Source organism: Cyprinodon variegatus, unplaced genomic scaffold (genome assembly GCF_000732505.1).
Source record: "Cyprinodon variegatus isolate N-32 unplaced genomic scaffold, C_variegatus-1.0 Scaffold1237, whole genome shotgun sequence".
Lineage (NCBI taxonomy): Eukaryota > Metazoa > Chordata > Actinopteri > Cyprinodontiformes > Cyprinodontidae > Cyprinodon > Cyprinodon variegatus.
The window spans coordinates 102,765-109,722 of NW_015151690.1; positions in this window are offsets into that span (position 1 = coordinate 102,765).

Consider the following 6,958-nt stretch of genomic DNA (forward strand, 5'->3'; position numbering starts at 1 on the left):
GACTGAAACCTGGACAGCATCCTCCTCTCTGCCACAGTCGTCAGAGTGTCCAGCTGCTCCCCCACAATATCACCGGCCCTCCTGATCAGTTTGTTCAGTCTGTTGTTTTAGGCGACCCTCAACCCACTGCCCCAGCATGTGACAGCAAAGAGGAGCGTGCTAGCAACAACTGACTCATAAAACATCCTCAGCATGGCCCCACAGATGTTAAAGGACTTCAGCCTTCTCTGGAAGAATAGTCGGCTTTGGCCCTTTTTCTAGACCACCTCGGTGTTTCTAGTCCAGTCCAATGTATTGTTAAAGTACACTCCCAGGTACTTATACTCCTCCACAATGTCAACAGGAACCCCCTTGATGGAAACAGGGGGTCACAGGTGTTTTTGTCCTCCTCAGATCCACCATGAGCTCCCTAGTCTTTGTCACATTGAGCTGCAGGTGGTTCAGCTCACTCCAAGTGACAAAGTTGCCCACCACGGTCCTGTATTCACTTTCCTCACCCTTTTCAATTCAGCCAGCAATTGCTGAGTCATCAGAAAACTTCTGAAGGTGGCAGTGCAATAGTTGAAGTCCGATGTGAAAAGGGTGAAGAGGAAGGGGGAGAGGACAGTCCCCTGAGGGGCCCCAGTGTTACTGACCACCCTGTCAGACACACAGTTCTCTAGGTGTACATACTGTGGTCTACCCGTCAGGTAATCAACAATCCAGGACACGATGGGGGCCTCCACCTGCATTGCGGTCATCTTCTCACCTAGTAGAGCCGGGCGGATGGTATTGAAGGCACTGGAGAAATCAAAGAATATGATTCTCCCTGTGCTCGCCGGCTTGTCCAGATAATTGTAGAATCTGTTCAGGAGGAAGATAATGCTGTCCTCAACTCCCAGGCGGGGCTGGTAGGCGAACTGTAGTGGATCAGTGAAGGGCCTGACCAAGGGCCTTAGCTGCTCCAGGACTAGCCTCTCGAAGGTCTTCATGATATGGCACAGGAATGAGGCAGGACGTCTTCCACAGCACGGGGACTCTCTGGAGGAGCATGCTCAGACTGAAGATAGGCTAAGTATTCCACACAGCTGATAGGAACAAGCTTTGAGCACCCTGGGGAGTACACCATCGGGGCCCGCAGCATTGCAGGAGTGGGGTCTGGTTAGCTGTCTTCTCACAAGGTCAGGAGTAAAGGACACTGTAGAGGTAACAGTAGAGGGAGGGGTGACGTCCTCATGTTGTGAAGGACATGATGTGAAGCGGGGGGGAGGGGTGGAGTCGGCTGATGTGGATTGAGGTGCTGAAGAGCAGACAGGGGGACTGTAAGGAGGAGGAGTGGGGGAAGGTGGAGTGGTTGTTTTAATCTCCTATAAGTGCCTTCTGTGAGGATGTCTTTCTGTCTATCCAGTTCATTTTTTGATTACATTTACAATATAAGAACTTTGAGGGGTTTCATGAATTCAATACCAAAATGTGTATTTACTATGTGAATCACAGGGAGATCAACAGAACTGGTTGTGGAATGCTCGAACAGAGACGGTATAGAAAATCAAGACAGGCATTCATGATATATTTATTTTGCTCCACTTAATGTTATTTGGGGAATATATCAGTTAAGTAATATGTCACTATTTTTATTAAAAATTTGTAATTTCTAAATGCTGTGTATTTTCTTTTCTTTCTAAATGAGGTTAGGAATTTCAGGAGAAATCATACATTGTGACTCTTTTCCTGGTACAATCTATACTTTTTATGTATTTTTTTTTAAATTAATTGAAATGTCCTAATTGTTCCCATTTGTTGAAATCCTCTAAGGTAAAAGAAGAAGTTAACAAAACCTGACACCTGTTGCTTCTCGGGTTTTTATTTAAAATTCTTGTTAATAAGAAGTACATCGCTAAGTGCAGTTTTTTGTTCTATAAAATAAAGGTTTCCTGTCCTTGACTTGCTTTTGTGTTTATTTCTGTATGCATTTACACGTGAACGCTGCACACTCACCATGGCGTTGTGCTGACGGTGCTTTCCCAGTAAACCTACCCAAGTGAGTCAGACAGCAGACACAGGTTGCACCCAGCTATGTATTTTACATTCATATGCAGAGTTCGTGTAAGGAAGGCTGTGGGAGGTAACTATGTTGCAGACACTCCGGAGTCAGGAGATGCTAATAACACACCACTGACACTGAGAGAGATGGGTGCCGAACGCTTTCATGTGGGATCCTGTTGGAGAGGAGAGGAGGTTTTGTGGATATAACTTGCATACAATGAGTTATGTGGAGGCATGTGGACAAATGTGTTGTATTTTCAAATATTTATTATATATATATATATATATATATATATATATCACCTTTTTCCCATTTTGGCTTAAGCAGATAATACAATGTACTTTGTCTGACTCTTGTCAGAACATAGAAACTAAATATTACAAATACAACCTACAGGGTCAACTTTTGTTCAATATTTAAAGTGAATTAGTGCTAACTCCTGTTGAGGATTGCAGGGGTGGGGGCAAGAGCCTAACCCCATAATAAAAGAGGCAGAGGTGGGATAAACTCTAGAAGGGTTTCTTACTGCATTGCTGAACTAACACACAGAGGGAGACAACTAATCACACTAATATTTTTACTTGTACTTGTAGAAATTTAAAGTTGAAATATTCCAAAAAAATAAACTGCCAGTGGTGACATGCATATTCCTAAAACAAAGGTCCCAGTAAGTAACAAGCAACCTTCTACGTTTGAGAAAAATGTTAAGGCCGTTGCTTCCACTGTATAGCCCACTCTCAGAACAGTGCTATTGGTATGTACCTCTATTTCAAACTATCAGTACTTCATATTACAGTTTTATAAAAAATAAAAAATTTATTCAAAGCTCAAAATCAAGAAGTTCTCAAATTCACATTGTTTTGTATAGGTTTACTGGAGTCTGCAAGTATTGCCTAAAGATCCCCTGAGAAACCACCAGTGTGTGTTGAGGCTCTTAGCTTCCTTTGCTGATCCCTCAGCTTCCAGGTGTCAGAAAGGAATGTATCTGAACATCACAGGGAGACAGACATGGAGCGCAAACAAGGACATGTAGCAACCTGTGATAGGTCTTTTTCATGGGAAAAAAAATACCATTGTGAGTTTGTGGTTGTAAGGTGATGGTTTTTATCAACTATCAGTAAGTTGTATTCTCATTACCAAAAACAAACATACCTGAATGAGGGTTGAATTCTCACACATTTGTTGTTAAATCTTAAATCATGTGCTTTAAAGAATATGTTCAACACACTTCATTCCCCTGGAGAAAATAAAAAGCAGAGATTTTATGGATCTGGGTCCATTTCATGAAGTAGGTTTACCGAAAACTCAAAGCTGTGTAAAACTGAAAACAGGGAAACACTAACTTTTCCATTTCACAAACAGGGGCGGAGCTAGGTGGGTGGCCAGGGGTGGCCATGGCCACCCTTAGTCAATAATTGGTAACCCCTGTTGCCACCCTACCATTTATTTCCCTCTAATACAGATGGTGGCAGCAGTAATACTTTCAAGTAGGAATGTTTTAACTTATTTAACATTTGGTTAGCAGTGGTTTATGATACACATCAATATATTAACATTAAAGATTATAAATACAGAATACGCACTCTTTTCAGAACTAGATTTTGTCTTATATGGGGTAAAGAGAAAATTATGTCTCTGCAAGTCATCTAGGAATCTTCACTCTAATCGGAGATAAATAACTACTTTAATGATAAGTAATCCATTTAATATAGATAATAGTACATGTAAATGTTGATTTTATGCAGAATGATTATCAATAAAAATAGGTAAGTAATGACAGTGAATAAGATGTTCGCCCCAGAACTCAAAACTGAAAGAATTTTGTCCAAGACACCTTTAATTTATACAGCATGGATGTTTAAATATATGCATCTATTTGTTAGAAAAGGCTGCTGGAAAGTATAGTTTGTCTTTATTTAGAAAATATGGATGTTGTGATTGTTCATTTTCCTTTTGGAACAGAGCTGATTGACCCTGAGATTCTGGCACCTATCTGCTTTTGGCCACCCCTCAGTGTACATTGGTTATTGCCTGGAAACCCTTATTAACATTTTCTGGCTACGCCTCTGTTCACAAAGAGAGTTTCCTCAACCTCTGTTTCAGTCACTGTTGTAACATTCTCCCCAGAGTTTACCTGGTAACAGGTTTTCTTCAGTAAACTCGGAGTGTTCTCTTTTTCCGCTCACCTTACAGCCAATAATGCTGTTTTATTTCCTGATTTATTTCCTGATTTCCAGATTCTTGTTGTAGTTTTGTGAATTAAAAAGATATATCATTCACTAGGTCCGTAAGACAAATTAGGTTTAAAAAACAAACATTGCATGTCAGTTTGACAAGGATTATTATTATTATTATTAAAGATTGATCAGCACTTTTCAGCACAGAGAATTAAATATATATAGGGAGGGGATTCTACACCTCAGTTGACAGGACATTAGATTACTTGTTTTCTTGTTTGTTTAATAAGAGCGAGATACGAATCGTTTTATTTTTATTTAGTTAAATTTACAGTACATGTAGAACTACAGAGATTATTTTCAGATTACACTTAAATAGACTCATTAATTTTGTGGGGGAAAAGGAATTGTTTTAATAACAACCCAATTAGCCTATTAGCACAATCTGAAGCCATTCTATTGGCCTGATAGCCACTAATAACAGCCATTTATTGGGATGATAACATCAGAAGTGCCGCTACAAATAGACCCTCTTTGTGTTAAAGAAGACTGAATCAACATGAAGAACACATGGGAGGATCCACAGGTTTTATATATTAGAACAATGTTTTTAGACTTCATTTTCACCTGCTGCCAGAAGATTTCACCTAAATAAACACATTAATCTATTATTCAAGAAATAATCCTGTAATATTTTCGTGGAAACATCAACCATGGCAAACCATTTTGATATTTACTAGTTTTACTGAATATATATCCCTGATATCTGAAAAAAATAAATGAATAAAATTTCTTTGTCTAAATGACGTTTCAAACAAAATGTCCCACATCTCGACATCTAGAATGAAAATTCGGGATGTCTCTAAATTAATTTCAGATCTCTATATTCCTTATATTACTGGTCAGCATTTGTATTATTTAACTATGAAAAAAAGTTTTTCAAATATAATAAATACATTTTCAGTCAAGCTGATAAAAGTCACAACAGCCAATTAAAATGTGCAATATATAATATATATATATTTCTAAAAATTTGATTCTAAAAATATTTAATTTAAAAAATCTATTATTATAGTTAGTTGTAGGAGTGTGATTTTCATCGGGAAGAATCCTAGTTCAGTGATCTACAAATGGAACAACAGAGGGGACAAAAGATTGTCAAAAGACATATCAATGTTCAAAAAGCAAAAGGAGAACCAAGTACAAATCAATGAAAACGCTATAACTAAAGAGTTTTTGGCAGATTATCTATAAATCGGGCCTCAAGTATGCTATTTTGGTCCCTTCACAATACTTCAAACTGTAGCTCCTACCTCCTGCTCCAAATTTTGCAGTCAACTATCCAGGGTAAGAAAATAGTTGTGGACTGCTTTGTTCACTGAAAAAAAATAATGCAACTGCTTTTGGCGTTTACTTAATCATATTTAGTTACTTTAACACATTTTTTTATGTCCTACTCTGTTAACATGAAACAGTTAGTAACAGTGAGTAACTAAATATGAATAAGTAAAAGGCAAAAATGGTTGCATTCTTTTTTTCAGTGTTGAATCTAGACAGCCACTACACAACAGACACACATTAATGCTTTGTGTGCCTGATGTAAAATGTATTTTAAACTGCTACAAGAAAGAGTTTTTTTATTCTAACCCATACAGTGTCTTAAAAGATAATCTAAAAATGTGTCTTCTAAAGACAATTTTCAGCTTGTTTATTTTATTAATTTACTTTATTTACCAGTAGGGCTAACGAAAAGTACATTCAAATAATAAATGAAACGGTGCAAGACTAAACTGAGAAGAGGATACAAAGATACACTTTTGAATATATAAGACCTCATACAAGGGTAGAGTAAGTATAGCTGGACCTAAAGATGAGGGAAAAGAACATTTAAAAAGAGGCTCCATAAGCCATGTGGATTTAGGTGAATTGAGAACATGTCCATAGTGATATTTAACATAACCAACAGGTTAGGAGGATGAAGGTTTGCATGCATGACATGCACTCAACGTTGGAAAATGTGGACATGCAATTTCACAAACTAATGAAAATATTACCATCATTAGATAAAAAAAATCAAAACAAACAAACAAAAAAAAAAACCCTAGAAAATATACTTATTAAATTATATATTTTCTTAGAAGAAAATTTAGAAACACTTGAAGACATAGTAATTCTTGGAAATAAAATATAATATAAAATAAAATGCCACTTGTGCCAGAGCAATCTATAGAACAATATTGTAGTCTACTTGGTTTCTAGCAGGAATGTGTGGATGTGATCTTGTTTGTGTGTGTCTGAGTAGACGTTTGGGTGTGTCTGAGACCTAAGATGAGATGAGATGTCTGCTCATACAGCTTTGGGAAAGAAATACTCTTTAAAGGTGTTTGAGATGTAATGTACCTGAATCTTTATCCTGATAGAGTGATACAAAGAGTGCTGTGCCTGGGTGAGTGGGATCCATGGCAATGAATCTGGCCTTCTAGAGTTGTGTAACATAAACTAAGACCAGATCAGGTGGGAGGTGTTCTTGGTCCGAGAGAGGTCAGAGAAAATGAAAATGCCCACTATCTTTATTTATTCCTAATGCTCCACCCCCTCCATACCAAAAGGCATGGCCTCAGTCTGAATGGAGCTCCGGTATTCCTCTACGACATCCTTGGTGTTACTGGTTTTGAAGAAATTTTATTTCTGGAGCACCACTGGTCCCTTTTTAACCAAAAGCCCAAGATTTTAAGCCCCAGGATTTGTTTTATCC